Genomic DNA, 7,810 nt, shown 5'->3' on the forward strand with positions numbered 1-7,810 from the left:
AGAAGCTTGTTCTCCGGGGCAGTAGGTTAGTGGATCACAGCAATGCGGGAACAGGTCTCGTAAGATGCCACTCATTGGAGGATAAACCACCGATATTTTCATTTTTAAGTCAAGTTTACGTGACATATACTGTAGGCTATATATCTGGATAGTGCACAGGATGAGTCAGTAATATTAGCCTGATATATATTGTTTTGGGGATGCTATTCTGAAATTATAGTTTGAGATTGTTTTAATAATGAGAATTAAAGTGATTTTGGTGAATTTCCAACGCAAATGTGTTTTTTGCGTGATCTGTCAGTCGGTCCTTTAGAAATATGTGTTGTAATGCCTGGTCCCGAGGTCGCATTGTGTTTTCCTGGAGACACGTGAAACATGTTTAAATTGGGGGAAATGATGTGAAGCTTCTGTCAGTGTGTTTGTGTGTGTATCCGTGCATGCGAGTGTGTACTTTATTACTGATGAGTACAAAAGAACACGCACACTCGAGGCGTGCATGTTAAATGTTGGAGAATTCGGGTAAGTGATTTTAAAAATGCCCCTCCAGGTTTGTTGAGGGTGGAGGTCAAAGAGCATCAGTCTTTTGTCATGTATTGTACATTGAAACTAGCCACAGTGGATCTGCCAGCTGAACCAGAGCAGCAGAACTAAAGAGAAAGTGTCTGTCTGCAAAATGAGCAGCCTTGACTGTTCTGTCAGGAGATATCTCCAGTTGTTAGAAGCGTTCTACCTGCCAGATGGTCTGCAAATCTCTTTTCTTTCTAGGCTTTAAAAACACCCTACCTACCTAGAGACAAGTGTGAATTCCTTGATACATTAAAATGCCCTCCTATTTAAACGCCTGCCAACTGAGCTGACATTATCTGTTCAGCCTCACGTCCTCCAAGTTAATCAAAAGCAACAATTTGTTAGGCTCTGATAAGTCCTAAATTCTCAGCGAGTTCCAATACACTTGGAAATAATAATTAAAAAAGGAAACATTCACCCAAATAAGCATGCAGCTTGCAGCAAAGCATTCCCCCTGGCTGCTCATGCTGTTTCTGGGGGAAAAAAGTGTTTTTTTCTGTGCTAAATGCTCTTTCAGTGCTGTGCCAGGCTGACTTTGATATGGTTAAGTGGAAGTGCTTTGCTTCCCTGCCAGCATGTTTGGGCCATGGCTAAGCTGTTTGAAGGGGGCTGGAGATGAGGGGGTAACATTTGTGCCAAGCTGAGACAGGCTGCAGGGATGCAAGACCAGCGTATGTTCTCCGACTCCCCTCACCTTCTCTCTACTTTACCCCAGCCGGCTTTTTGTTCCCTGCATCTGCTCCCTCAGTCTCAGCCTTTTTCTTCCCCTTCCTTATTTTCTCTCTCTCTCTCTCTTTCTCTCCCGTCTTTCACTTTCTCTGTTTCACTTATGCAAGGACAAACACACACACGCACATGCACTTATTTCCTCCTCTTTCTCTCCGAAGTCTCATTAAAGGAATTATGACTGTGTGGTTTGGAGGAAATTCAAACGCTTGGTTCATTTTGTTGGGTTTTCCCCGAACTGCTAAAACACAACAACTGCAAATGTTGATGTGAATGGGATTTAAAGGAATCCAGCAATCCAGCATGCCCTGAACCACCTAAATATTATTTTCATTATTGATAAATCTACCATTTATTGTCTTGATTGTGTATTAAATGTCAGAAAATAATGAAAGAAGAGAGTCCAAGGTGATTTCTTCAAATATCTTGTTTTGTCCAAACCCCAAAGAAATTCTATTTTCTATCAAATAGTTATAGTTTGTCACTGCTTGAAAAAATTATTAAATATCACAATTGTTGCCCAATAATTTTAACTACCCGATTAATTGACTAAGGAGCACATGGTCCACCAACTGAAGTCAAAACATCATATAGCAGACGATAATCTATACAGCAATTGTGGTTGCTTAATTTTTACTCATAGCAACAAAATTAGCATGCATCTTTATATCCAGTGGGGAATTTGACTAAACCTTGGCATGTGAGCTTTTACAGCCCATTTAAAAAGGTTTTTCTCTGTGATATTGTATGACTTGGTTAATGTGATCAGCTGTTATAGGTTTTTGGACAGAAACTGTCTTCTGTTCAGGCTCCTAGTTGAGAGAGTTTAAAGGAAACATTTGTTTAGCGATGCTGGTCAGTCCACCACTTTGGTCCGGAGTGAAATATCTCAACAACTATTGGACTGATCGGTGTGAAATTGTAAACAGATAGCTTCCAGATGATGAATCCTAATGACTTTGGTGATCCTCTGACTTTTCCTTTAGCTATATTATTCTAGAGTAGCCTCAGTGGCTGTCTCACATAGCTAATTCAATAGAAGCACATTATGAAGTCTATGTAAATGACAAAGCAAAAGAACGAGTAAAGCTATGACATGAAGGTGCAGGCATGATGAAGACTTTAGTGCTTTAAAGTCTATTGACACCTCACACATGGGGTACTTGACCTTTTCTTTTTTCTCAAGAACGCCCACATGCACTTGGGAATATTGCCTACGTGTGTGTGTCTGTGTGTCTTTCCATCTGTGAGCATATGTGTTGTTTTTGTAGGGTAATGTAGGCCTTGCATTCTTACAGGAGGAGTGCTTCCTTAAAATTTTCACAGCTGATATTTCATAAGGCGTGTAGGCTGCTGAATGTTAAAGTGCTCTATTGGGAAGAGGAGAGAAATTATTTCACTTGGAGGTTTCTATGCTCTGGATGCACTGTGAGAGTTTAATGATAGAAGAAGAACTTAAATAATGAAGTCAAATCTCCTGCTGAGATTCCATCATCCAGACTTCCAAATTTAACTCAACCCCTGGTCTGTATCTTGGAAGCTGCTCTGATAAACCTGGCAAGAAGTTGATTTTGTTCCAGTTCTCTGATGAAACTTTAAGTTTCCCTTTGGGAAAAATGGGTCATTCTTTTTACATAAATAGCAGACAGTTGTTTTGATATGTCTGTCACATTGCATACACACTGGTATTATTTTAGAAACAAAGTTAGTGCTCAACTTTTTACACCTCTTGTTTGGAGCAAGTCTGTTTGGGCAAAGTGATTCATGATGTGTGGAGTTAACTGTGACAAGCCTCCATTTAGACAGTGATTTAGTGACACCAGTCTGATAAAGAGGCCGTCCCTACTGCTCTGAGTCAAGGGTTATCTGGGCTCAAGATGGTGGTCTGGCCTTGCTCGCCTGTCCCGACATGTCCTACACTCATGACTCTACAATCACACCCTCCTCAGAGGGGGTGGGATGTATTTTATGCGTGTTGGGAATTTCTGGTGTCAAATAGGTGGGTTGGGGTTGTTACTCTGGGGGTTAAGATGTATGTGGAGGGAGGGGCAGAAGCAGGGAGTGGAGGGTTGACTAGGACAGCGGAAATGATAAGCTGGGAGGAATGAAGAATGAGGAGTGGAGGTGGGAGGTGAGACGGGAACAGAGAAAGGAGAGAGAAGAGAAGAGATGAAGAACCCCTTTGGTCCAGACTTGAATTTCTTAACTATTGGATGGATGGACATGACATTTTGTACAGACCGACATGGTCCCCAGAGAAAGCAAATGTTAGCATGCTAACACTGAATTTCAACTAAGGTTTAAACAAGCACTAAACATTGTAAACAAAATACCGGCTAAACATCGACATGTTGGCATTGTCACTTAGCATGTTACCATGCCAACCTTAGCATTCAGCTCAAATCCTATAGTCTCACAGAGCTGCTAGCGTGGATGTAGACTGCTTGTTTTTCTAGGTGTGAGATGAAATTAAAGAATAGAAAAGTAAATATTGTGTCTGCTCAGCTGTCTTCACAGGCCCTCTGCTTCTTATACAACCAGTACTGTCAACAGTGAGCGAAGATACAATAGCTTGGGCCTAGGGTTACTGAGGGCAGGGCTGCTTCACCACAATCTGTGCCTCAGACAATTCCTGTTAATGAGAGTGAGGAAAGAATATGTACAGCCCACTGGCAGTTACTATATCCTATGAAAGTCATATCCAGACAACACACACATGTATACAAATGCATGCTTGTGCAAAGTGTGTACTTATTTGTGTTTTTTTTTCTTTCTCTGCTCAAAGCATCACTAAGAGGCACTGATCAATTTTGTGCTGCTAATGGACTACTGAGTACACAGCTCTATGTGCGTGTGGTGGGGGGGCATCCGTCATTGTGAATGTCCACCCTTGGGTTTTCCATCTTTTAGTATTTTATTTTATTTTATTATTTTTATCACTCCCTTCCTCCATGTGTTTCTGGTTCTTACAGTCCCTTCCCATCTGTCCGCCACCCCCCCTTTCTCATCCTGGATACAGACTAATTTATAGAAGGAGGCTGTTGAACCCATCCTGACCCCCTCCCCGTGTGTGTGTGTGTGTGTGTGTGTGTGTGTGTGTGTGTGTTTGTGTGTGTGTGTGGCCTTTAATCATCTCTTCCTAACTGTGGCCATGCTATGAGGGGACAGAAATGCACCACATGCTTTACACTATACATCATGTGTGACACATGATATTTGTCATACTGACACACACACAAACACACCTCTGCCTGGAGCTGCTGGGAGCTGTAGCAGTGCTATGATTGCCATAAGCGTTTTAGGGTCTTAAGCTGATAATCTGTCTGTTTTGGTATTTGGTGCGCTCCCTCTGCAGCATCCAGCAGCTGGAAAAGACACTATTGGTACACGTCTGTGTGTTATGATGGTTTTATGTCTGTTTGTTTGTTTGTTTGCCAGCATGAGAACAACATGCAGATATAATTCTGGTGTGACACATCCAGTGCCAGCTGTCCTGACAGTTGTCTTTATAGTTACTTGTAATAAGTAGTACATGCGCTGTCAACATCGTGATGGATCTCTCAGCTACAATCAGTGCTACACTTTTTTTCCCCAGCCCTCTGTCTCTTCTGCCTGTTTAAGTTGTTACTTCTGTTGCCTCTCACTGTTCCTCCTCGCCATTTGTGCAGATTTTGTGTTTGACTCTTCATCTTACCCGGAATACACAGCGCTGTGATCACATTTAGTCCCAGACACCTATGCAGCTTTTTAAGCCGAGACTTTCTGCACCTTTTGTGATTGGTTTCTTCTGTCACAAAGTTGAGTTTTTGGGGGCACCGGGGGAGTGGGTGTTACCGTTACCCAGCAGCCTCGAATTTGCTGTGACACACAGCTGTGTGATGTCAAATTAATTAAAGAGAAGGGAAGGGGCGAGGGATAACATTGCTCCTTCGCCTTGAGGCGAGTCGTTGCTAGGATGACGTTTTCTCTTTTCTGCCTCTCCTGCTACAATAAAATATATTGTTGGTCAGAGCCGTCTGGTGTGACAATTATGTTTTGGATACCATCATAAACCAGAAATGTCAACGTTGTAGCTGGGAAAACAGAAGTGGTGGTCAGTGTTGAATTGATAAGTTGATCAGCCAGAAAATGTGTCTGGCTATCTAAGCGTTACATGTGTGGGTTGGATAATGGAGACATTTGTTTTAATAGAAAGCCTTGGTGACAAACTTGAGGTATGGGGTTTGCGTGAGCATTGACAGGCAGCAAGGGTCCAATGACAAATCAAGTTGCATTATAGGAATTGTAGGATCCACCCCTTGGTGTTTGACTTAGAGTCTATACTAAAAGTCATTATGTCTTGCCTATGCTACTTTGATTGGACACTTGTTTCTTTTTAATCTTCTCTCACACGTCTCCCAACTTTTTGGATGAACAATACTTAGTCCTGGACATGGCCTACCCCTTTAAGTTGATATTGTAAAACATTTGTAGGTTGCAGCTTCTCAAAAGTGAGTATTAAGAGCTTTTGCCTGTCTGACCTTTTCTGAATCTCTTACGGGTTTTTTAACTGTTAAAAAAGAACAATTGGTAGACACACAACATATTTGGCATTGACAGAAATAATCAACTTTCTAATTAATAATGAAAATAATAATTAGTGTAGCCCGAGATGTGGTACTGTGGGATGGCGTGGGATCACTAAATGTCACATCAGACTGAAAGATTGCGTTTTTTTATGTCTTTTTTACCGCTGAGTTATAGAGAAAAAGGTCACATTTAAAATTCAGTGTTGCTGGCATTTCAACTTTGTAAGGACACTAAACAGAAAGCTATCCTTCTCCACTTTTTATAATGATTGGTGATAGCACTGAGAAAAAACCCAGGGGATACTCATGAAGATATATGACTTTTGGAGAAAGAGATTATTTGTTTGGCTACCAAAGACTTGGATTATATTGCACAGGATTCATTTGAGCCCTAATTATATTCATGAGTGGTTTAGTGTGATTATCATGATCGGAATTGATAAATCACACTTTATTTGATTAAGCTGCATGTATGCTCACTAGGCCGCAGCACACTGGAAACACTGTGTTTTTGAGTGTCTCTTAACCTTTTCTGCATGTCCTCCCTTTTCTCCCTCTCATCTTTCCTGCTCGGTCTTGGTCTTACACTGCAGATAAAAGCTGACACAAGCCATAAAAAATAGAATAAAGAATGGCAGTAATCCATACAGGAGAACCCAGCGGGGCCAGATGTGTGCTACCAGTGTTTGTGAACAGCTGTGTGTGTAGAGAGGCTGGGCTTAGGGAATGAGGTTATATTATGATCAGCTTCTTAAACGGTGTGTCAGCTCAGCCTCTGCATAACTTCTTATTTGTAGCATTGCCCAGAGATGTAGAGACTTGCATGTTTTTATAGTCAGTGTCTGAGTCATCCTTGTTTTTGTCATTGTATTTCTGCAATTTTGTGTCTCTACTGTCACTGTTTGTTTTTACAGTTTCCTTTTCTCTTATCCGTCAACTCTCTATAGAACTACTTCTAAAATCAAAATAATCAACACTAAATGTTTAAAAATTTGTAGTAGTGTGGGTGCACATGTTTGTGTACAAATTTCATGTTTCATATGTTTAATTTCCAGTCTCATGCTCTGCAAGGGGCCATTGTAGCAAAGCCTCAAAATGCACTTCATATCTCCTCGATTCCCTGTTCCCTGCTGTGGTTTTACCCCAAACAGCGTGACGTCTCCACAGTTAGTTAAAAAGAAGAAAAAAAAAACATTGAAACAACGGGTTAGGGAAAAGAGGAATAATTATGGCAGTTTGTTAAATGGTCAGGTTATTTAATCTATTGATTTGTGTACAGGTCACGTTAATGTCGTTATTTTTGTGTGTTGATTACGAATTTTGAAGTAATGTAATTTAACGGGAAGCCTATGTCGTGATCACAGAACAATTAGGGTAGCGAGTAGTAATGAAAAGCTGAAAATCCACGCAGGGAGGTTGGTCAGGGTGGTGGATGGGTCAAACAACACAGGACTTTCACCCCGGAGACCGGGGATTGTTTTCCGCGTGTTGCAGTTCCTTTTCGCGTTATTTTCTTCCTAACCACAACCGTCCAGTTGTTGTCTCCGTGTCCTGCGTGTGACGGTTCCTTTCCCCATTATTTTTTCCTAACCACAACCGTCCCTTTGTTGTCGCCGGCGTGCGGCGTGTTCATTTCCATTGCATCCCCAGAGACCACAGATCGTGTCCCGGCACAAGTTGCTGTCACGTGTGGCGTGTTCATTTCCCTGTTGTTGTCTTCCAGAGCTGCCAAGTGTCATGGCAGTTTGGGAAATGGTCACGTTTGAAAATCGTGACATTTACACAAATCAATAAATCAAAATAACGTGACCAATATACGAACTGGCGTGAGACCGGGTTGCTATTTCTCTGCCAGGGGAGCTCTTTTCAGGAACATGTGGAAGTGTCTCTTTTGTCGTTTTTTAAATTCTTGATTTACTGTGTTTTTCTTTTTACCCGGCCATTGGTAA

The 7,810-nt window shown here is 41.5% G+C and overlaps 1 protein-coding gene across 6 annotated transcripts in view; it reads left to right on the plus strand.

Moving 5' to 3' along the window:
• ripor2 (RHO family interacting cell polarization regulator 2) overlaps nucleotides 1-7,810 on the plus strand; it is a 61,626-nt gene that overhangs the window by 17,285 nt on the left and 36,531 nt on the right. The gene's annotated exons all lie outside the window — the stretch shown is intronic.

Source organism: Etheostoma spectabile, chromosome 14 (assembly GCF_008692095.1).
Source record: "Etheostoma spectabile isolate EspeVRDwgs_2016 chromosome 14, UIUC_Espe_1.0, whole genome shotgun sequence".
In the NCBI taxonomy this organism is placed as follows: Eukaryota; Metazoa; Chordata; class Actinopteri; order Perciformes; family Percidae; genus Etheostoma; species Etheostoma spectabile.